The 24,912-nt window shown below is 38.2% G+C and overlaps 1 protein-coding gene and 1 pseudogene across 6 annotated transcripts in view; one reads left to right on the forward strand and one right to left on the reverse strand.

Moving 5' to 3' along the window:
* The window catches only part of PRORP (protein only RNase P catalytic subunit), a 132,504-nt gene that overhangs the window by 61,053 nt on the left and 46,539 nt on the right, over positions 1-24,912 (forward strand). The gene's annotated exons all lie outside the window — the stretch shown is intronic.
* Positions 17,527-18,083, reverse strand: LOC106987105 (60S ribosomal protein L23a-like; annotated as a pseudogene).

Consider the following 24,912-nt stretch of genomic DNA (forward strand, 5'->3'; position numbering starts at 1 on the left):
TGTCTCCCTCTCTCTCTGCCCCTCCCCTGCTCACACTCTGTCTCTCTCTCTCTCCTTCAAAAATAAATAAAATATTATAAAATAAAATAAATCCACAAGTCTTCGGAGGAAAAGCTTTGCATAGCCAGAGGTAGAAATTAACTTGTATTTTTTAGAGCTTAAGTGAATAAGTTATTGGCACCACCATCTTCCTAGTTGTTCAAGTCAAAAACCAAAGATTCTAGCCTCAATTGCTCTTTTTCACTAGCTCCAAATCCAGTTGACTGACAAGTTTTTTTGTTGTTTTTATTTGCTTAAAAACAATTTTTTTAATGTTTATTTTTGAGAGACAGAGACAAGCAGGGGAGGGGTAGAGAGAGAGAGAGAGGGAGACACAGAATTCGAAGCAGGCCCCAGGCTCTGAGCTTTCAGCACAGAGCCCAGCACGGGGTTTGAACTCATGAACCACAAGGCGAACTGAGATGAAGTCGGATGCTTAACTGACTGAACCACCCAGGTGCCCCGATGACAAGTTTTATTGGTCATAACCCCCAGATATATCCCATAATCTTATCTCTTTCCATCTCCATTCACATCATCTCTCATCTAAACTCCTAAGTGGTCTCCTTGCTTTTTCACCCTTGCCCTAATGTCTTTCAGTTACACTTAGAATGAAATCCAAGTTCCTTATCATGGATTATAGTACTGTTGTTTTTTCTTTCAATGAATAATGGGCACACTAGCATTTTTCCTGTTCCTCAAACACACTGAACTTGTTCCTGCCTTAAAGTCTTTGTACTTGCTATTCCTTCAGCCTTTAATGTTCTTTCTTCTTAAAATGGCGGGGTCATTATCAGCACCTCAGAGGCCTTCCCTAATTCTTCTGAAGTAACCCCAGTCTGCTTTCCTACCTTCTGCCTGCATTTTCAGTTACATCAACCTTATTTACTTTGATAATGGATTAAAAATGGCCACAGATTCTTTGCAGTTCCTCTCATATGGAGATGGAGTCTGTTTCCCCACATTTTAAATCTGGGCTTGCTCTATGACTTGCTTTGGCCAGTAGAATGTGGCACAAGTGACATTGTGGGACTTCTGGGCAAGGGCGCAAGAGGTCATGCGGCTCTGCTGTCACTCTCAAGGAATTACCACCTTGTGAACAAGCCTACATCAGTCTCCTTAAGAATGAGATGCCACATAGAGAGAGAGGGAGAGGGAAAAACAGGGCAAGAAAGATCAGGGACACAGCCATCCCAACTAAGGCTCCAAACATATGAGTAAGGTCATCTGGGACCAGACAGCCTCTGGACAACCTGCCAACTGATTGTGAACACATGGATTGGCCTAACCAATGCCATGTGGAGCAGAATAACTGTCCAACTGAGCCCAACCTAAGTTGCCAACCCATAATACTGTGAGAAAATAAGTGGTTATTTTAACCCAAGTTTCAGGGTAGTTAATTATACAGCAATAGTTATTTAATTCCTTCATAGCACTTAGTATCTACAATTTCCGATACATGTCTCTGTTTACTGTATTAACCTCCATCAGAATGAAAATGCCCCAATATTGAAGATCTTGTACATCTTGTTTACAGTTATAGTTTCAGCACTGAGAAAAGGGCCTTACACATAGTAAATTGCTCACTAGATACTTAGTAAATGAATGAAAGAATGAACAAATGGATATAGAGTTACAGGAAATTATATAAACTGTTAGAAATAACTGGGTTTGGGGGTTAACTCTGAAAGACTTTTTGAGTTTCACTCTGCAACTTCATTCACTTCCTAGCTTTGTGATCTAGGCTGTTAAAGCTCTTCATGCCTTCTGTAAAGATCAAATGAACTAATCATTGAAAAGCACTTATTGCAGTGCCTGGCACATAGTCCAATAAATTTAAGCAGAAAAAAAAAAACAAAAAAAAAACCACCACCACCTTGTGAGTGCATTTAGTTGTCCATGGTCTTAACTTTGTAGGTACCAAAGTATGGTAGTTTTTTATGATGCGTTTAGTTTCCTAATTTAAATATAACTGACAATCCGCTCTTAGTTTTTTCAATTTGGGGGTCTTCATTGTTTTGAACTGATGCTTAGAATCTAAACCTGAGTGTCTAAATAAATGGCTAACTTTTCTGTAAAATAATTAAATAAGAAATATATTAATGGTACAGAGAAAATAAAAGACTGTATTAGTATTCATTAGGATAGGTTATGTAATGCTGCAGTCATAAACCCAAAATTTCTGGGGCGCCCGGGTGGCTGAGTGGGTTAAGCATCCAACTCCTGACTTTGGCTCAGGTCATGATCTCGTGGTTTGTGAGATTTTCTCCCTCTCTGTCTCTGTCTCTATCTCGAAATAAATAAATAAAATTAAAAAAAAATTAACCCAAATTTCAATGGCTTAAAACAAATTATTTCTTGTTCATGCTGCATGTTCAGTGTGGATCATCTGTCTCATTGTCATCCTTATTCCAGGATTCCGCATAATTTTCTGAAATATTGCCAGTCACTGTGACAGAGGGAAAAGGGAAGGTGTAGAGCACATGCTGACTCATAAAGCTTCTACTCAGATCTGATACCTATCACTTCTGCTCATAATTTATTAGCAGCTAATGCAAGCTATGCAGCTACACCTGAGTTCAGTAAGATGGGGACTGGGGGGAAATCCTACCACATGTGCCCAGAAGGAGAAGGAGAATTAATGTTTTTGAATAGCTCTAATGACTACCACACTGAGGTTGGTGATGTCTTGCTTGTTACAATGGTCAAGTGTAGCCCAGGAGCTAGAAATGAGTTTCAGCATGACCATGCAAACTGTCTTCACCTAGGTTCTTTTTTCCAATATCAGTTTCCTTCACCATGGTTTTATGCAGAATGAACTGATGGTTGATTTTTTTTTTTTTCTAGAATGAACAGATAGGAATTCTAAAGTCTCCATGACTCATATTTTACACACACTTTCACAACTTTCATTTTCAGGATGAGTTTTTCTTTTGAGCCACCAATTCATCATTAATAATTGGCCATGTGAGATCATCTTGAGGGGACAGGGACACCGTACTAACCTTTTACCTAGAAAATAAAAGGATATAAATTGGAAGGGTTCTTATTTTGAGTTTTCTCTCTTGTCTCCCCTGCCAAACACACACACACACAGGCTCACGCTCCTACCCATAATTCAGTCCTAGTGTCCTTGTTCCTTGCTCCGTTTGCAGCTTGCATTTTGGATTTTCGTTTGTTCATAATAAGCTCCTTTAGTAGAGGGTATAGTATATAGGGGGAAAAGTACATCATTTTAGTTAATTTTGCTAGCTGTTCAAAACTCTGCTACCAATTTTTGTCGATAACTGAGAATTGGTTAAAATAGCTTCTACAGAATGAAAATATATAATGTAATTTAAAAGAATTATGGCCAGACATCAGCACTGAATGCTTTATCCTTACAGCGTGCTTGAGGCATTGAATAGAAAGTAGTTTGGTGGAAACACTGCAGAATTTGTTTTGATTGCCACCTCTTAGTTGGTTTTACTATAGTGAGAGAAATACTGGGTATTAGCCAGTAAAGGTTATTTGGCAGTAGCATTTACTTAGCAATGAGTTCTCTCTTTTTTTCTGCCACCCAAGTTATTTTATTTCTTTTGGTTGATTTACATAGTCTCTTGTAAATGTTTCAATACCATAAAAAAACCTAAGATACAATAAACTATGCTCAGTGTTTTGTGTGGTGTGTGTGTGATCTTGGGCATTTTTTTTTTTCTCAAACTGTAGAAATATTGTAGAGTTTAACACCAACTGTGCTTGAAATTATGTTTTTTTTTTTTTTTTTTTTTTTAGCGTTTATTTATTTTTGAGACAGAGAGAGACAGAGCATGAACGGGGGAGGGTCAGAGAGAGGGAGACACAGAATCCGAAACAGGCTCCAGGCTCTGAGCTGTCAGCACAGAGCCCGACGCGGGGCTCGAACTCACGGACCGCAAGATCATGACCTGAGCCGAAGTTGGCTGCTTAACCAACTGAGCCACCCCGGCGCCCCGAAATTATGTTTTAATAATATTAAAGTAGCACAGAAACTCTTAAATTATCTTACTGTGTTTGCAGTGGCAAATGTTAGATTAAGTATTGAAGTATTTATATTAATAATACCTTCTTAACTTTTAAATACTTTTCTCCATATAGTTTTTCTTCCTACTTAAAGACTAGCTCTTAAGGACTGGCTTTAGAGGTAGAAGGTCTTGTTCCTTGGGTCTCAAAACTAGGATGTCATGCTGCTATTGTTGCCTTCAGAAAACATGTACTAACCCCCATGTTTCCTCTGAGAAGGTGTTTGAGTAACTTTTTTCTGTACTGAAATGTCAAATTGAAAACTTGTCATTTTTCCCAGTTTACTTTCGTAAGTTTCGTTGATTACTAATAATTGGAAATAAGTGATTGGAGATTGTTTCTAAACATGTTCTTAATTTTAGTCAACTGGTTAACAATAGTTTCTTTCCAGTGGAATTTAAAGACTGGTTCTTTCAGTGTTTTTAAGGCTAGGAGCTGTAAGAACAATTATGAATCCAGTTTTTTCTAGGTTAAACTCTAATCCGGCAAAGGACTTCACTGTTCACTTTATGTTTCTTTAGAAAAAATTAACATATTTTTAAAGAAAAAAAACTTTGAAATAAATATGTAGTATTACAAACTTAACCTCTAGTGATTCGGCTATATTTTAGAATATTGACTCTCAGACTTTAATGTGCCTCAGAATCACCTTGAGGGCTTGTTAAAACAGGATGCAGGCCCTACCCCCAGAGTTCCTGATTCTGAAGGTCTGGGGGTGGGGCTGAGAAGGTAATGCTGATGCTGCTGGTTTGGGGACCACATTTTGAGAACCACTATAATATAAAGACAGTTTCTCAGAAGTGTGTTCATACTGCTTTACAAAAACAAGCAGTTTATAAAAGGTAAACACTCAAAATTATTAGAAGTCTTAATAATTTTTAGATCGGGATTCTGCTTTTTTAACTGAATATATGAAACTCATTTTAAGGTACTGAAACTTGGTCCTAAGAATAATATACTTCTTCCACTTTCAAAGTAGAAGTTTGTTATGTTTCCATAACCAACAGTTACATTAACAAGTTGTTATATTAGCATTATGATGATTTTCAGGTACCTAGAATATGACTTTAAAAAAATATGTTAAGTAGCCCAAAGAGAATGTGCTAACTGGGGAAAGCCTAAGACTCAATTAATTAATTATAGGGAGTATCAAACCAGTGGAATTGCTTGTTTCTCTCTAGGGCATCTGAAATAATCACCCAAATAAGTCATTGTTAGTATGTATTTATAAGCCTAAGATTAAAAGAAAATCAGTGGTAACTATAAACTTGGACTGTGAATCTTAAGGCAGCTAACCTGTAGCAGCATTTAAGTTCTGTTTTATTGGGATTTTGGAAGGGCTGATAAGAGTTCTCTAATCTATAAACTTACTACATGGGAGAGAAAAAGTAGGTCTAATCTTGATTCCTTATTTTTAGAATAATTATATCTAGCTAGTCAAAGATGATCTAAGTGACTTGGGGAAATAAATAGGCATTAGTGAATGCCAATCTAGAATTTACTGAAAAACACAAAATATGTTCCTTTTCTTACTATTCATCTTTCATGACATGATAACTCAAGGAGGTCACATTACCTGCAATCAAATAATGCCACACTGACTAGGTACTTCCTTTCATCCACGTGCAATTCCACCCACTCTACCTGCCTGACACACATAAGAATTCTGTTTTGTTATGTGACTGCTAGAATAGTCGACACCACTCAAAATTATTCTTACATGTACCAACTGCTAATGGGGTGAATGATCAACTGTCACATAAGTGGGGTTTTGGTGAAGTAATCAAGGGAATAAGTAGAAAGATGAATGAAGCCAGGCAAAATTTCTATAATGATGTTAGCCTCATGTCTCTTTCTTTCCAGACATCTCCAAAAAGGTATTATTTTGCATAGTGTTTGAAAGAAAATTTCCCCCATTGCGTTACTCATTCAAGTGATTGTGTGTCTTAGAACAGCATTGTTAGGAATACAGCGTTGCCAGGCTTCCATATCTGTTGTCTCTCTGACAAAATCTCAATGACAAGTTGATTCTTCTCTTGATGTGCCACTGATAATGTTTGTGTGATAACTGTTTGGGGTGTGGTGAGATTATCTTTGTGAATCGTTATTGTGTGTACCTTGCTTCTATGACAATGTTTTAAAACACTTCTCAGGAATGTGGTAGGCAGAGCTCCCTATGAAAATATAATACCCACTTTAATCAAAATTTAAAAATATATATTTGTTAAATCTCTAAGGTAAACAGCAATTCCAGAATGAGTAGTAAGTTTACTTAAACATGTTTTTGAAGTTATATCAATTATTCTTACCTATTATTATAGTGGTAATACTTTATTAGTCATTAATTTTATATTAAAATATTTATTTTAAAATAATTCTCCTTTTAAAATAACTTCTATTTCAGACTTTTAACTACTGAAAGGCTGATTTTTCTCCCAGTCAAATACAATGAAGATCGATTGATTGAGATCAATTCAGATCTTAGATTTTATTGCAATATTTCATTTAGACGTGGTTTTTTTTCCTAGATAGTATTAGGAAGTGTATATAGTTCTTCAGGTATTCATCTCCCCCTCCACCATAGCTATTCTTTATTTGTAGATTATCTGTGTCCCACTTTGTTCTATGAGATAAAAGATGATTATAATAATGTGTACACTGCAGGGGCGCCTGGGTAGCTCAGTCGGTTGAGCGTTTGACTTCAGCCCAGGTCATGATCTTGCAGTTTGTGAGTTCGAGCCCCACATCGGGCTGGCTGCTCTCAGCGCAGAGCCTGCTTCAGATCTTCTTTCCCCCCCTACTCCACCCCCGTCCCTCCCCTTCTCATACTCTCTCTCTCAAAAATAAATAAAGCATTAAAAATTAAAAAAAAAAATAGTGTGTGTAATGCAGAAAATAAACTTAAAATAAGTTAAAATAAAATGAACTTAAAATAAGAGCACAAAGGGAATATAAGCTTAGGAAAAACAAGAGGCTTGAGTTTGGTTCCACAAAATTTATACCATGCAGTACTCTAGTAATTTGGCTGTAAATTCTGTCAACAGACTTGAAGATGAAAACATGATTGCGGAAGAGTAGGGGTTTGTCCTTTTATCTGCCTGTACATCATTCATAAGCACTCCACACTGCCATTTATAAACACTCTCTTTCCTAAAAGAGATTCTCACAGGGACTGGGATGGGTTTTGGGAGAGTGAAGAGATAATCAGAAAGTAGAGCAGTTTGAAGACACACAATTCTGGTACACCTTCTAAGGAAGTTATTTCCACTGTAAGGTTCATTGATTTGGGGGATTCATGTAATTCATAAGACCAAATGGAAACAAATTGTTTTGGGAAAGTACCGTTATTTCTAATATTTGAACCAAAGAGATTTCACTTGCAGGCCTTTTTAGTACAGGGCATGTGGGCACTGTGGGTGCTCTTTACAACACCCTTGTTAGGACCAGGCGAATGGACTGTGTAAGTATCAGCAGTAAAGGAGTCAGAAGAATAATATACGAGCTTGAGAGAACAGGCCTCAATAACTCATTATCATTAATGCTGTCTCAAGTTGGTGAGAAGGCCTGGTAGCAGAACTCATGCTTCTTGACCTCTTTGGAAAATGGGTAAGCTGGTTTTTCACTTTGGATCCACAGTAATCCACAGTGGTACTACACCTTGTTTTTATTTTATTTTTTATTTATTTTTAAAAAATTTTTATTTATTTTTGACAGAAAAAGAGACAGAGCATGAGCGGGAGAGGGGCAGAGAGAGAGGGAGACACAGAATCCGAAAAAGGCTCCAGGCTCCGAGCTGTCAGCACAGAGCCTCACGCAGGGCTTGAACTCACTAACTATGAGATCATGACCTGAGCCGAAGTCGGATGCTCAGCCAACTGAGCCACCCAGGCGCAACCTAGACCTTGTTTTTAAAATGTATAATTTGATTTCAGTTTTTTAAAAAATCTGGCTAGGAAACATATATCTTTAATACACTGCCTATGTAGCAAGCACTCTTAAGATTTAAAGAGATACTCAGGTGGGTTGGAGTATCTGAAGTGCCTCTGGTTTTTGTTAAGTAATTATAGCAAATACCATTTATTTTATGTGAAAAAAGAAGCTTGCAAACTCAACATCATTTAATTTAATCAGTGTAGTGCTTTCTCACTCAGTCTTGTGTAAATCATAAATGCCTAGAAAGTACTTGTGTACATAAAGTTACAAAATTAATCTTAATTGAAGCTTTCCGATTATTATAGATATCCCTCTCCACAAAAATATCTGCACATATTATGATATGAATGGCAGGAAAACCTCTTGAAAATGTTCTCATTGTTTAGGAAAGAGATAACAGGCAATTTTACTGGGTTTAAGCTTAGAAGATAAATGGAAATAGCACTTCCTCTTAAAATGGACCAAAATAACCCTGCAAAATACACATAAAGTGTTTTATCAATATCAGTCTTTTACCAAAATAAGAACTTGAAAGTGAAAACTGCAAAGCCGCATAGTTCTATGGTTATGAAAACATTCTAAGTATACCAAATTCTTTATTACTTCCAATATTTTGTTTTATTAATTCCATTTCAATGTCCACTACCTGGTTGTCATTCTGACATGTCATCAGAGAGAAAAAAATGACATTAAGATATCATAACATCTGTCATAGGGCCTCATCCAGAAATACCACCTTACATTTAATCATTACATCTTGTTAGACTCCTCTTCCCTGTGACAGTTTCTCAGACTTTATTTTGATGACCTTGACAGTTTTGAGGGGTGCTGGGCAGGTATTACATAGAATGTCCCTCGGTTGGGGTTTGTATGATGTTTTTCTCATGATTAGTGTGGGGTTATGGGTTTTGGGGAGGAAGACCATGGAGGTAAATTACCAGTCCCATAACATGATATTAAATGTACATAGTATCAACATGACTTATCCCTCCTGTTGTTACATGTGATCACCTGGCTGAGGAAGTGTTTGTCAGACTTCTCCAATATGATATTGAAGTTTTTCTTTTTCCCCCTCTTTTCATGTTGTAATCTTCAGAAGGAAGTCAGTATGCAGCCACATGTGGAGAGGAGGGAGTTATGTTCTTCCTTCTTGGAGGCAGAGGATTTACATAAATTATTTTAGATTCTTCTACATGGGAAATGTGTGTATTGTCCCCCATTTACTTATTTATTTAATGCTTATTTATAGTAGTATGGACTCATGGATATTTTATTTTATACTTTGGGTTATAATCTAATATTTATTTTGTTGTTCAATATATTCTAGCTTTGGCAATTGCAAACTTTTTGTTGGCTCCTGTGTCTCTTTGACATACCCCCATCATTGTCAATGTTGTGAGCATTTCCTTACTTTCTGGCACCACAGTGTAACTCAGTTGTACAACATTCTTTTTTGAAAGCTAGAAAACACAGGTAATTAAGTAGGCTGCATCAGTCTCCATTGAAGGGAAAGATGCTGTCTCCATTTTTGATTATTGAGAACAATAAACAAGAAAGGTTAGTGTTTTTTCTACTTTTACTCCATTTTTCAATATCAAATAATACTTGTTTCTGCCACTTAGTGTAACAGTTTTGCCCAGTCACCTTTGATTTTTTTCCCCCAGGGGTTAATCTTATTTGTGTGTTGCCTGTTTTGGAGGATCAGCGTGTATTTTGAATTTTCTTTTTCCTTTTTTGTTTCCTTAGCAGTGGAGTAGGAAAGGTAACAGCTCAAAGGATAAATTGAAATAATTAGCATAAACTTGTTCAGAGCAGCTCTACTATTACTGTGTCTCAAGTAATCAAAAAGTGGTCGTTACCCATCTGATAAACACTAGTTACCTCTAAAAGGGAAGGGTTATATAGAATGTTGGCTTTCTGTATTTGTGTAGTTTTAGAATTTTTTTAAATAATGAACTTACATTTCTTTTATAATCTGGAAAATAGTAAAGGCTTATTTTTAGAGTCAGTGGAGATGAAAAGAAAAAAACTTGCCTTTTCTGTGGTTTGAAATGCTTTGGAACTTAAGGACTTTTCCCCCCACACCTGATGTACTCAAGACTTGTAGTTATTTTGCATTAATATTGTTTACCTGTACCTGTACTAGTGAAATTGGCATATCTGCCCAATTGTTTTATGTAATCGCAGTGCCTGCTTTAACATGGAGATTTTTGGTATTCTCTGACAGTCGTTTCAGAAGTGTAAAACTTTTCTTTAATGAAGTTACAGATATATTGTAGGTAGAGAAGACCACTTACAAAAAGACATACAGTTTTGGTGTGTTGCTGCGGAAGGAATAGGTGGGAATCTTTCCCACTGGTTCTTTGTTCTGCTGCTTTTCCATGCTATCCTGAGACTTGATTTCTTTCTTTCTTTTTTTATATCCACTGGGTTCTCTATTCTATGCACACTGACCCTTACACCCTAAGGTTACTTACCTGTTCTTTTCCCTCTCTTCTTCACCCACCAACTTGGACCTGCCAACTCAAGGGAACCCCTCCACATTTTCCCTGGGATATGGCACGATCTCAAAATAAGAATGTCACTGCAGCCAGTAATCTGTTTACCTCCACACCCCCACAAGAGCCCCTAAAAAATGGCTATCCCATTTCGAAATTAGGATATTTTAAATAAAACATTGATAGAGTTTTGTTTATATTTCTTTGTGCCATAAAATGTGTCTTTTTGTCCTCTCCGTGTGTTCTTATTTTTATTAAAGTATACCATAAAACAACCAGACATTTGTGTTATATAACTCAAAGCCAAAGAGGTTTTGTTTTACTATAACATTTTGTTTGCCAGAGTTTAAGTACAGCATAGTCACTTTCTAATAAAATCTTCTGCAAATCAACAAAAATAAGTTTAACTCTCTGTGCTCAGAATTCAGTTCAGTAAATACTAAGTTACTATTGTGTGGTTCTGGAAATGGTCTTATGGTGTTTGCCCTCAGAAAACTCACAACCTAGAAGTGATAAGACACATATTCAAATGAGGGAGGAGCAGGAGTATTAACATCATTAGTGAGATGTAGATCAGGAGATTAGGTAAAGACTTCATGAACAAGGTGGCATTTGAGATGAACTTCATCAGGCAGAGTCAGTGGGCAAGGGTGGTCTAAGCAGAGGCAATGGTTTGAGTCATGAGTGTTTAAAGGCAGAAAATAAAGGCACACTTGAAGACTAGTGAGTAGACCACTAGTAGTTGGAACATAGCTTACTTGTTTGGTAGTAGTGGGAGATAAGGTTGAAAATGTTGGTTGTGGCCCTGGTTTGGAGCACCTTAAATATAATATTGAAGGGTTGGAATTTTCTTTCAGTCATTCAGCAACTAGGTACAGTGGTAAATCAAAACAGGCATGATCATCACCCCTGTGGAGTTTATAGCCTGACGTTATAATAATCCTAGAAATATGTGTAAAATTGCAGTTGTGATAAATGATACGAAACAAACAAACAGAAGGTACATGGTGCTATGAAGACATTTAAGAAAACAAAAACAAAACTTGACCTGGACAAGGAGATCAGGAAAGGTTTCCTTGAAGAAATGGCAAATGGGTTGAGGTCAGAGGGATGAATAGGAGTTAACTAAGTAGAGAAAGATAACAAAAAAGGAAGTATTTTAGGTAGAGAATAGCATGTGCAAAGGCCCTTGGTGGGGGCTGGTTAACAGGAAGATGACAAGTATGAGAGACTGAAAGGTCAGGATGGTAGGATTGGAAAAGGTCCAGACATTATAGACTTCAAGGAGTTGGTTCTTTATCCTAAGAGTGATAGAAAGCAGGGAATTGACATAATGCAGTTTTCATTTTAAAAGTATAATTCTGGCTGTAGTGTGGAAAGTGAATCAGTGATTTCCAGTTAAGGCGGTTCCATTAATTCACACTTTGATGTACCACTTCTATACATCTATATATCAATGATAGATGAACTATAGAAACTACAAACTAAAAAGATATTGCCAAGCTCAAAAACAAAACAAAGCATAAACAAAACCTTCAGTAGAACTGTAACCACAGGCCTGCTTAGCTCTGAGTCCTAGAATAGGCATGGAGTCAGGGATTTAACTCCTTTGGGGTAGGAAAGACTAAAAGTGTGCCATGTGAGTGGGGCTTTATTGTTTAAAGCTAGAGCAGGAGCAAAGATTCTCAAAATGGCAGAGGAAGCTGGGGTACTGGGGTGGGGGGGTTGGGGGGGGACCTTTTAACTACCACTTGAAGTTAATGGCCTGTCAACTAGTTGCAAGCCCCAGGAATGAAGATGGAAGAATACTCTAGCAACTCACCAGTGACAGGATCTGTGATATCCCCATCAACAAAGGACTCAGGAACTAGGGAGATGAGTAATCCCAAAACTTTTAGGCAGGGATAGAATCAGCATAATGGCAGCTAAGAATGTGAAAGAGAAAAGAACCAAAAACTCTAAACTTAAAATGAAAATAAGTCTACAAACCAAAACTCAAAGTGTGAAGAAATTTAATGCTAAGAAAGAAAACCAACAAAACAATTAAAACATAAATTTACAGGGGCACCTGGGTGGATCAGTTGGTTGAGCATCTGACTCTTGATTTCAGCTCAGGTCTTGATCCCAGGGTCTTGGGATTGAGCCCAACATTGGGCTCCATGCTGAATATGGAACCTGCTTGGGATTCTCTCTCTTCCTCTGCTTGTCTCCTCTGCTTATGTGCTCTTGCTCTCTCTCTCTCTCTCTCTCCCTTTCTCTCTCCCTAAAATAAAATAAATAAAAAACACATAAATTTATAGATCAAATTAATTCTGTAAAGTTTCAAATATTTTAAAGTATGTTTAATATATTTGCTCAGATTCAAATGAATATATTCTATTTAAGGCAAGCAAGAAAATATGAAGCAAATGAAACAGAAACAGATGTTTAAAAGAATCAGAACTCTTGAATGAAAAATAGTCATTGAAATAATTCAGTAGACATAATAAACTCTAGACTGGCCACAATGAAAAAATTTATGAATTGGAAGTTGGTACTGAGAAACTCACCCAGAATGAAGCATACAAAGATAAATTTAGAGAGGGAGAGACTAGGTAGAAGATGGACGAATCTTCAAATATTTAGGAATTAAACCGAGAATTTGGTAATGAACTGGATTGGGGGGGTGTTAATTGGAGGAAGTGATCAAAGATGATATCAAGGAATGGGTTTGTTTAACTGGACAGAAGGTGATGCCATTTCCTGAGAGGTTGGAAGACAATTGGAGGGAAAATTATGAGTCTGCCTTTAGATATGTTGAGTTTGATGCCTCTGGGGTATCCAAAAGGAGATACCTAATAGATAGTTGGGCATATAGCCCTACGATGCAAAAGAGGAGTCTGGGCAGGAGGTAGAAATTTTAACTCAAATGCCTATAGGTGATAATTGAAACCATATGGAATGAAAAAGGAGTAATTCTAAGACAAAGCTTTAAGGCACTCCAATATATAAACCAGTATATAGAAGAGGATAAGCTTGCAAAGGACATGGAAGAGTACCTACACAGATGATAGGTAAACTGGAAGAGTAAGTATGTTATGGCAGCCAAGGGAAGAGAATGTTTCAAAAGGGAGCAGAGATTAATATTTGCAAATATTATACAACTATCATGGGGGAATGAGGATCAGGAGGTGTCATTGAATATAGTGATATGGAGATGATTGGTGACCATAGAGTGAGCTATGGAGGTGGAGAGAAGAGATAAGCAGTCAAATGGAGTAGCTTGGACTACACACTCTGTGTGTCTCTCCTTTATCACTTACACAGAACATCCCACACTTTACTTAACTTGTGACACCAGATGTGTGGGTATTTCACACATCAAGCAATTATCTGTGATACCAGCTGGTTGTCCTACAATTGAGTTAAATTTTTTTGATACTAACTGCAGTTAGCGCAGACTCCATAAGTTAAGGGCTCTCCCTCAAGATTCCCTATACCCCTTAAATACCAATTGCAGTTCCCAGGTTGTCACCTGTACTTCTGACTGATCAGCTATAAATTGGAGGTTCCCATGACCCCTCCTCAAGTTTTATCATTTGCTAGAATGGCTCATGGAACTCAGGGAAACACTTATGATTACCAGTTTATTATATAATAAAGGATATGGTAAAAAATACAGATGAACAGCCAGATGAGGAAATACATAGGGCAAGGTCTGGAAAAGTCCTAAGTACAGGAGCTTCCATACTGGTGGAGTTGGGGTGTGCTACCCTCTTGGCATGTAGATGTATTGACCACCCTGGAAGCTTTCCAAACCCCATACTTGAGGATTTTTATGGAGGCTTCATCATTTAGTTATGATCATTAACTCAGTTCCCAGCCCCTCTTCCTTTCCTGGAGGATGAGGGGCTAGGGCTGAAAGTTCCAAGCTTCCAATCATGGTTTGGTCTTTCTGTGGTGATCAGCCCCTGTCCTGAAGCTATCCAGGAGCTCACCAGGAGTCACCTCCTTAGAAAAAAAGATGCTCCTGTCACCCAGGAAATTCTAAGGAATTTAGGAGCTCTGCATCATGAACTGGGATCAGAGACCAAATATTAAAACAAAAGATGAGCTCCTAGTATTCGTATCACTTAGGAAATTATAAGGGTTTTAGGGACTCTATGCTGGGAACCAGGGCAGAGACCAATATATGTATACTTTTCATTATGTCACAAGGAATAAAGGAAATTGAGGCTGTGAAGTAGGAAGGATAGAAACAGGGCAGTATCTGAAGGGGGATAAAGTAAGTAGACATGTGAGAGAAGATCCAGGTTGGGGTTGAAGCTGACTATGTAAGAGAAAAAGAGTGAATGGTTAGTGTATTAAAGAAGGTGGAAAGCAATAGGGTCCAGAGCATAGAAGGAGGAATTAGCCAAAACAGGAAGTATGGAGGGAAGAAGAACGCAGTGTATACGGATATTTTCCAAGAGAGGATGTATTATTTGACTGTGGAACTTTTTTCACAGAGCATTTTGAAGGGCATATTCTTCAAAATACACTTGGGGAAATTTTGCCTTAAAGCATAACCAACCGTCTTCCAAACTTTCTCAGTCATCAAGTACTATTCACTTGTTATATGAGAAGCTGTAACAGATATTCGAAATTAGTGTTTTTAATGCTTTTTAATCCTGGACTCCTTTTAGAATAAATTAAAAGTAATTTTAGATAGTAAAATGTTCTTTATACTTTCTTAAGATTAGTCTATAAAAGCAAAGAAATTGTATATTAATGTAGATTTAAACCTTATTTAGTTTTGCTTGATCTTACCACTAATAACATCTAGATTTTAGTGTAAGGGTATTCTTTTGATAGAATTGATCATTTTGTTACTGTGTTGAGGCAAAAAAAAAAAGAAACCTGAAAATCAAGCAAGAATATCCGAAAGGTTTTTTTATTGAATTAGTTAATTAAATTCTGAACTACTAAATATGTACCCCTTATGTAGTTATCTAGAGCTTGGTATTTCACAAATGGTATCTGTTATCTCCTTTAATCTGGCAACCACAAAAAACTTCCTGCAGAGGAAGAGGTAATTTTCTGTTTACTTACCCTTCTCCTTTAAAATTTTTATCTTCCACTTTAACTTTGTTACAGGTGATACTCATGTCACATGGTCGTGTTACTGGAAAGTCATATTGGGAGATGATTTGTAAAAGAAATGAGAAAATTAAGAATTTCACATGTGCCAGAAACTGTTCTAAGCCCTTTACGTATGTTATCTCATTTATTCCTCACAGCAGTCTTATAAGGGGTCATTTCCATTTTACAGATGTAGAAACAAGGGGTTGAAAAAGTCAAGAAACTTGCCCATGATAAATTTACACTTAGTAAATGTCAGAATTGAGACTCAAACCCAGGCTCTCTAACAGCAGAGGCTAAGACTAATAACACTGTGTTATATTCTTTTCTATCGATCTTGCCAGCTTTCCATACATCTGTTCTATTAACAAAGAAAAGCAGCTTCAGAAGTGAAAGGAAAGCCATCAGTGGCATTTGTTTATTTTAATTAAGTATTGACATGATCTTGAAATAGAAAATGTTCACAGTCTACCAAACACTTGAGACTTGTAATATCACCATAATTTTTTGCTTTTGTACATGTTGCTTCTGTAGTATGGCTAAGTTCTTCTTGCCTTTCAGGGCTCAGCTTGGGAATCCTCTCTCATTCCTAAAACCCCTTCCCCACATTCCCTGTCTTCTCCCAGAGGTCATCTTTTGTCTGGGCAGTTGGCCTCTTAATGTGTGCTCTCTGAGTACCCCGCTCTCATCTCTGGTGTAGCATCAGTCACACGATTGCAATTATCTTAAGCTCCTTGATAGCAGGAACTGTTCTTTTTAGAAATTTCGACATCCAGCACAGTGTCTGGCATATGCTAAGTATACGCAAAAGGTTGAGTGAATGTTTGACCCAAAGTGTATTTTTAGACTTGTGGAATGTTTCGTGGCTACGATAGTGGTTCTTATGATAGACAACGTACCTTTTGTTTGGCTCTCCATTTCTTTCTGGTGAATAGTGTTTTTCATATCCCTAAAGGCTTGAGGTCATCAGATGGGAAAAGAGTGGGGGAATGCTATTAGCGAATTCCCTGAGTAGGGTAGAGGACACTGGTGTTACTCTTACTTCCCTTCGCAGTGAGAAGGGGGCCAAGCTGTAGAGTTAGGGGGAGGATAGTGGCACTCACATGAAACCTCAGAGTCTGTTAGTAGCTTATGGTTTACTGGTTAAGACCTCTGATTTAAATATTGGCTACGTCTACACTGTGCAGGCCCATAGCTATTTTATACTTTATATTCTCACCAACCAGCACCAGGTTTAAACCTTTTGGTCAAGGTGATAGATCATTCCTAAATATTCACCCCTGACCTGAAGCCAATCTCTTTTTCTCCATCACAAGTCTGTAGACTAGCAACATCATCATATATCAGATGTCAGAAAAACTGCACACCATTCCCACCACCAATGTTTTTTGACCAGTGACATAAGACAGTGAGCTTCTTTAGGCCTCATTCATCTGTTTTCTAATGTGAGAGTTTTTATGTTCATGAGACCATAGAACTAACCTGGATTGTTTCTCAAGGTCCATTCCATTTCTATTTTAGGACACATAATTTATATTAATTATTTAGCAGTGTTCCAGTGCTGCTCATTGAGAAAGTCAATGAGAAGTTTTCTTCTCTGTAGTGATTATACATTTGCCATTTGTTTGTCATTGTTGATGACAGTGTTAAAATTCTAACACATGAACTTCATTACATTCAGTATGTTGATTTTTAACCCCTGAAGTTTGCTGATAGTAGATTATTATCACGTGGAGTCGTCTCTTTTTGAATTCTTTTCTCAAGGTGGTTGTGTTTCTTTTATTTTTTCTTCAGGACTAACAGCCTAATAATGCTGAACAAATGAATACTGTCAAGCCATTTACCTAAGGACGCCAGAGCCTTTTGGGCATGCGCCTACATTTATATCCTACATGACATAAATGCTGAAGTGTTTTCCTGGGCCTTTTAACTCTCTACTCTTTTTTTTTTTTTTTTATGTTGAAAAAATTTATATTTAGATTTAGCCAGCTGGACTCAGTTTAGATGATCCCAATTTTGTTGGCAACATCCAAAGCATCATAGTCAGGAGCCAGTTGAACATATGCTTTCTTTTCTCCATCAGGCCTGATCAGAGTGTAGACCTTGGCCACGTCAATGTCATAGAGCTTCTTCACAGCCTGTTTGATCTGGTGCTTGTTGGCCTTGACATCCACAATGAACACAAGAGTGTTGTTGTCTTCTATTTTCTTCATGGCTGACTCGGTAGTCAGGGGGAATTTGATGATGGCATAGTGGTCAAGGTTGTTTCTCCTGGGGGCACTCTTTAGAGGATATTTGGGCTGCCTTCGGAGACACAGTGTCTTGGGCCCTCGAAATGTAGGTGACCTGCGGATCTTTTTTTTATGACTGTGGACAACTTTCAGCACTGCTTTCTTGGCCTTCAAAGCCTTTGCTTTGGCTTCGGCTTTGGGAGGGGCAGGGGCTTCCTTCTGCCTTCGCTGCCATCTTCATGAAAGGGATTAACTCTCTACTCTTAAAAAAAAGTTTTTGAATGTAAAATAAAAGACCTTATAGTTTTATTGAAAAGCCTTACTTCCTGAAGGCAGAATTCAGATAACAAATATAAAGAACTGTAGTTGTCAGAAAAAAATACTTTCTTCACTATTACTATGCATACATTAATAGTTCATTGTCCTGTTCTCCACCAACAAAGAAACTGCAAAGTATACATTTTAACAGCAATGGTATCTGGAACAGGCCTCCTAACCCTCCAGTTTAATCCATATCAGCTACTATTCCATGCTGAGACAATGCTTACTGTTTCCCTTTTTTTTTCAACATTTTATTATGAAACATTTTAAAAATACATTAAAGTTTAAAGAATTTACAGCGAACGTCTGTACACCCATCTCCTTGATTCTGCTATTAACATTTTACTATACTTGTTTTGTTAGCTGTTTGTCTTTCTTTCATCTATTCATTAATTAGTGTGGATTTTAAAAATATATTTCAAAGTAGATTATAGCTGTCTATATCTATTCTCTTTGATCAGTGTATATATTCCTGTCCAAACTGGCTGGATTTAAGTGCGCAGACATGACCACTTCTTCTGACTCCTCTTAAGTTCTTAACGCATATTACCAGCCTTATTGGTACAGTGCTGTCAGCTTATACAGAGTGGTTTTCACAGAACAGACCAGTAACATTCTAGAGTAACATTGTAGATCAGCACTATTCAATAGAAATATGTTAGATTAAATCTTCTAATAGCCATATAAAAAAATTAAGAGAAACAAGTGAAATAACATTAAACCTTATTTAACCCAGCATGTCCAAAATGTTATCATTTCAGCATGTAATTAATATTTTTTAAATTACTGATGAAACATTTTATATTCTATGTGAATAGTAATTTTCATAGAAATCCAGTGCACCTCAGTTCTACTTAGTTATATTTCAAGTGCTCAATAGTAACGTAGCTAATTGCTACCATATTGGACAAGATAGTTCTAGACTTTTAAACCTCAGGAGTATATTTCTTCTGATAAATGTCCATGCCTGAATATAATGACTTAGCAATCAATTTCCTAATGAATGCAAAAGAAGTAGTGGTATGTATCACAGCAAGCCATACCCTTTTGTGTTGAGGTCATTTTTATTCTTAGTTCCCTTGTTAGAAACGTATTAGTCCACTCCCTCTAATCATTTCTCTTGATTTCTTGGCATCAATACTTAGAGTTGAATTGCATTCCCTATAGCAATATTTAATGTATTTTTTTATTAGTTTTCTGCCCCCTACCTCTAGTTTCAAGCTGTGCCAGTTTACCTTCTCCTTTTTTTGCTAGAGCGGTGTCTCTAAAACAGATAAGATCTTTATATTGCAATTGTAAAAATAAAAAATAAATGCTAGTGTTAAAATATTAACCAGCATAGAATTATAAAAATTAAAAATTAATTAGTGGTGAAATTGTTCTGTATCCTGATCGTGGTATTGATAAAACTCATAGAATTGCATATATGTGTGTGCATGTGTGCACACACGCACAGACACACTCAAACTCACAAATGGAAAAAAAGAAATTGATTAGGTGTTAACGAAGTTTTGACTAGGAGAAAGACATTTGGCTGAATAACTAGAAGAATGTTCCTATGTATAAATTGAGCTATCGTTAATTATTTGTTGGAAGACATCTAAATTCTTTCTTTCTTTCTTTCTTTCTCCCTTCCCTTCCCTTCCCTTCCCTTCCCTTCCCTTCCCTTCCCTTCCCTTCCCTTCCCTTCCCTTCCCTTCCTTCCTTCCCTTCCCTTCCCTTCCCTTCCCTTCCCTTCCCTTCCCTTCCCTTCCCTTCCCTTCCCTTCCCTTCCCTTCCCTTCCCTTCCCTTCCCTTCCCTTCCCTTCCCTCCTTCCCTTCCCTTCCTTCCCTTCCCTTCCCTTCCCTCCCTTCCCTTCCCTTCCTTCCCTTCCCTTCCTTCCCTTCCCTTCCCTTCCCTTCCCTTCCCTTCCCTTCCCTTCCCTTCCCTTCCCTTCCCTTCCCTTCCCTTCCTTCCCTTCCCTTCCCTTCCCTTCCCTTCCCTTCCCTTCCCTTCCCTTCCTTCCCTTCCCTTCCCTTCCCTTCCCTTCCCTTCCCTTCCCTTCCCTTCCCTTCCCTTCCCTTCCTTCCCTTCCCTTCCCTTCCCTTCCCTTCCCTTCCCTTCCCTTCCCTTCCCTTCCCTTCCCTTCCCTTCCCTTCCCTTCCTTCCCTTCCCTTCCCTTCCCTTCCCTTCCCTTCCCTTCCCTTCCCTTCCCTTCCCTTCCCTTCCTTCCCTTCCCTTCCCTTCCCTTCCCTTCCCTTCCCTTCCCTTCCCTTCCCTTCCCTTCCCTTCCCTTCCCTTCCTTCCCTTCCCTTCCCTTCCCTTCCCTTCCCTTCCCTTCCCTTCCCTTCCCTTCCCTTCCCTTCCCTTCCCTTCCCTTCCCTTCCTTCCTTCCCTTCCCTTCCCTTCCTTCCCTTCCCTTCCCTTCCCTTCCCTTCCCTTCCCTCCCTTCCCTTCCCTTCCCTTCCCTTCCCTTCCCTTCCCTTCCCTTCCCTTCCTTCCCTTCCCTTCCCTTCCCTTCCCTTCCCTTCCCTTCCCTTCCCTTCCCTTCCCTTCCCTTCCCTTCCTTCCCTTCCCTTCCCTTCCCTTCCCTTCCCTTCCCTTCCCTTCCCTTCCCTTCCCTTCCCTTCCCTTCCCTTCCCTTCCCTTCCCTTCCCTTCCCTTCCCTTCCCTTCCCTTCCCTTCCCTTCCCTTCCCTTCCCTTCCCTTCCCTTCCCTTCCTTCCCTTCCCTTCCTTCCCTTCCCTTCCCTTCCCTTCCCTTCCCTTCCCTTCCCTTCCCTTCCCTTCCCTTCCCTTCCCTTCCCTTCCCTTCCCTTCCCTTCCCTTCCCTTCCCTTCCCTTCCTTCCCTTCCCTTCCCTTCCCTTCCCTTCCTTCCCTTCCCTTCCCTTCCCTTCCCTTCCCTTCCCTTCCCTTCCCTTCCCTTCCCTTCCCTTCCCTTTCCACTAACAAAATACTTAGTTTCAGGGGCGCCTGGGTGGCTCAGTCGGTTGAGTGTCTGACTCTTGATTTTGATTTTGGCCCAGGTCATGATCTCACAGTTCATGAGTTCAAGCCCTGTGTCAGGGTTATCCCTACTTGGGATCCTCTCTCTCTCTCTCTCTCACCATCACCCTCCCCTTCCCCCCCTCTCCTGGCCATTCTCTCTCTCAAAATAAATATATAAACTTTAAAAAAATCTAATTTTGGATAGTGAAGATGCATCATCTCGTTCTCTGTTTTCAGAATGGATGAGGAAAAGTCAAAGTTATATAAAACATTTCTGATTTCAGTTACATCTGGGTGGTTTTCATTTTTAACATTTAGCTCGTAGTTAGGAGTCTTGACTGAGCCCATGGAGAAGAGTTAGACTGGGAAGTCAGCAGAAGTGGCAAGAATAGCTAGTATTCTGACAGTGGCAGAATTTCGTAAGAAGAAGCTCATGTTGGTAAGTGTTAATTATCTTGAAAATCAACACATGTGACTAGCTAGAAATACCTGAAACATTGCCTAATTTAGATACTAGATAAATAAACTAATTTAAATATCTGGAATACTTAGATATGCCCACTAAACTTCTGGAAAGAGAAGAAAAAGAGCACAACAGTTCACCTCCTCCAGTTTTCTTCAGTAGAACAAGTCACTATAGGCTTTATGCCCACATCACATTGCACTATAATGGACAGTCATATATATAGGATTCGCTCAGTTGCTACAGTGGAACTGGTGAACAATTTTTAGTGGGTGTTCAACACTGTAAAGATTAATTTTATGTTTTTTCTTAGGTACCCATTTTGTTGTCTTCACATTTCACAATCACCTTATTCGTTTGTTTTTCTTTGTTTACTGGTTCTCATTTTGCTTTCTCTCTTCCATGAGAGCAGAGACCTTGCCTCTTTTATTCACTGCTATATTCCCAGCACCTAAAACCATGCCTTGCAGACAATAGCTGCTCAGTAAATATTTGTCAAAAGAATTAATGATTCTTACTTTTATAGATGCATCAATAGACAAATAACTATCAATCAGGAATAAGTATCATGTGCCCAGTATTCAGTATACTTTAAAGGCTATTAAAATGCTGCTGATGATAGAAGCCATACTTTATTCTTTTATTCAACACTTGTCACATGTCTTTTCTTTTTTTTTTTTTTTTTTGCTAATCATCCTCCAAATAAGAGGAAAACACAGGGTGTTCTTTCAAAGAATACTGCCTATCAGGGAAGTAGGTATACTGTTCAGATCTACAAATAGGAGAATAAAAGCTGAAATAGTCCCTATATTATTCATATTTTTGGAAAAGAGTTATATACTGTTTCTTTCCCTTTATGAATAGACATTCATAAACCAGCCTAAGTAGTGAAATTGTAGGACTTTACTCCAGAATAATATCCCAGTACATTAGGTCAGTTATCTGATAGCAGATTTTTTTCAGAAGCCCCAAACTAATATTGAATCTGTTCTCACTAAAGAATAGATTTAGAGAATAATTTTTTTAGAACTAAACAGAATGATTTTACTTTCTTATCTACTGTTGCTTTTTATAATTTTTTTTAACGTTTATTTATTTTTGAGAGAGACAGAGCATGAACGGGGGAGGGGCAGAGAGAGAGGGAGACACAGAATCAGAAGCAGGCTCCAGCCTCTGAGCCATCAGCCCAGAGCCTGACGCAGGGCTCGAACTCACGGACCGCGAGATCGTGACCTGAGCTGAAGTCGGACGCTTAACCGACTGAGCCACCCAGGCGCCCCTACTGTTGCTTTTTATAATAAGGATGTGTTATTAATAGATGCAAAGGTTGTGAGGTATTATAAATTCTTTTTTTTTTTTTAATTTAGAGAGAGAGAGAGAGAGAGAGAGAGAGATAGGGAGCAAGAGCAGAGGAGAGGGGCAGAGGGAGAGATTGAGAATCCCAAGCAGTCTCCATGCTTAGCGTACAGCCCAACACGGGCCTCAGTCCCACAACACTGGGATCATGACCTGACCCAAAATCAATAGTTGGTCACTCACCCAACTGAGCCACCCAAGCGCTCCTATAAATTCTTATTCTGATTTGTATCAAGCAACAGGCAAGAATGTACGTGCCCTTCTAAAATAATACTTTTATTTTTATTTATTTATTAAAAAAATTTATGTTTATTTTTGAGAGAGAAAGAGAGAGTGCAAGTGGGGGAGGGGAAGAGAGAGAGAGGGAGACACAGGATCTGAAGCCGGTGCTGACAGCTCAGAGCCTGACGCTGGGCTCGAACCCGTGAACCATGAAATCATGACCAGAGCCAAGGTCAGACACTTAACCGACTGAGCCACCCAGGCGCCCCTTCTAAAATAATTCTTTTAAATGGCTGGGTGCCTAGAGTACTTTTTGAGTTTAGGCTCTCATACTTACCAAAGAATGGCAGAGTATTATTTTTTTTTTTAATCTTTAAAAAATGTGTTTAGGGGCACCCGGGTGGCTTGGTCAGTTGAGTGTCCGACTCGATTTCAGCTCAGGTCATGGTCTCACAATTTGTGAGATCGAGCCCTGCATCCGACACGGCACTGACAGCATGTGGAGGCTGCTTGTGATTTTCTCCCTCTCTCTCTGCTCCTTCCCTGCTTGTGCGCGCGCGCGCACACACGCACACACACACACACACACACACACACACACACTCTTTCTCTCTCTCAAAATAAATAAGTAAACTTTAAAAAATTTTTTTTTTTTTTAAATTTTCTAATGTGCTTAATAAAAAATGAAAAGAAAAAAAAATACTCTGGTTAAGATCTAATGTGGGGCTCTATTCTCAGCTCTGCTGCTACCTCCCTTTGTGATTTGGGTAGTGTTTCCTTTCTGAACCCCAAATTCCTATTTATAAAATGAGGAGACCAGGCTTAATATACTAAGAGACTCTCAGTTCTAAAACTTAGTGATTCCAGCAGACTCCCTGTGAAAAACAATGCATTTCTTCCAAAAGAGGGTGCTGTGGTATTTCTGAGAGCCTTAGCATTTTCTTGAAAAGAACTGAACAGAGGTAGAATCTCAGCTTAATTTTATGTCTTCAGACTACCAACCTTTGAGAAATAGCATCTCATACCCTAAATTTATATAGATAAGGTAATATAAACCAATTCTTAATGTTATTGATGTTTCTAAAAGCTTTTCTTTAATGTTGACTTTAGAAAATCTGGCAAATAATATTTCAAAGAAAAAATTTTCAGTACACATAATCTCAACACTCAGTATTAATATTTTGGTGTATTTCTATTCTTTTTTTTTTGTCTCATTCAATTTTTTACCAGTGAGTGTGTATGTGTGGGTGTGTGTGGGTGGGTGTGTATGTAAATATATATATGTATATGTATATATATATGTATATGTATGTATGTAGAATGTGTGTATATGTATATATTTAGATCTTTGATCTATTTCAGTTGATTTTTATGTATGGTATAAGGTATGATCTAGCTTGACCATAAATGTGAATATTTATTTCAGGACCCTCAATTCTATTCCACTGATCTGTATGTTTGTTCTTATGTCAGTACCACATAGTGTTAATTACTGTAGCTTTGTTGTAAGTTTTGAAATTGAAAAATGTGAGTCTCCACCTTCTTTTTTTTATTGTTTTGGTCATTCTAAGTCCCTTAAATTTCCATGGGAATTTTAGGATCAGCTTGTCAATTTCTACATAAAAGCCAGCTGATGTTTTGGTATAGGGATTACATTGAATCTAAAGTATCTTGTTTTCATTTGTATTTTTTAAGTAAATAATGAGACTGACAGTTTTCATGTTTGTTAGCAGTTTTGATT

This window comes from Acinonyx jubatus, chromosome B3 (genome assembly GCF_027475565.1).
Source record: "Acinonyx jubatus isolate Ajub_Pintada_27869175 chromosome B3, VMU_Ajub_asm_v1.0, whole genome shotgun sequence".
NCBI lineage: Eukaryota > Metazoa > Chordata > Mammalia > Carnivora > Felidae > Acinonyx > Acinonyx jubatus.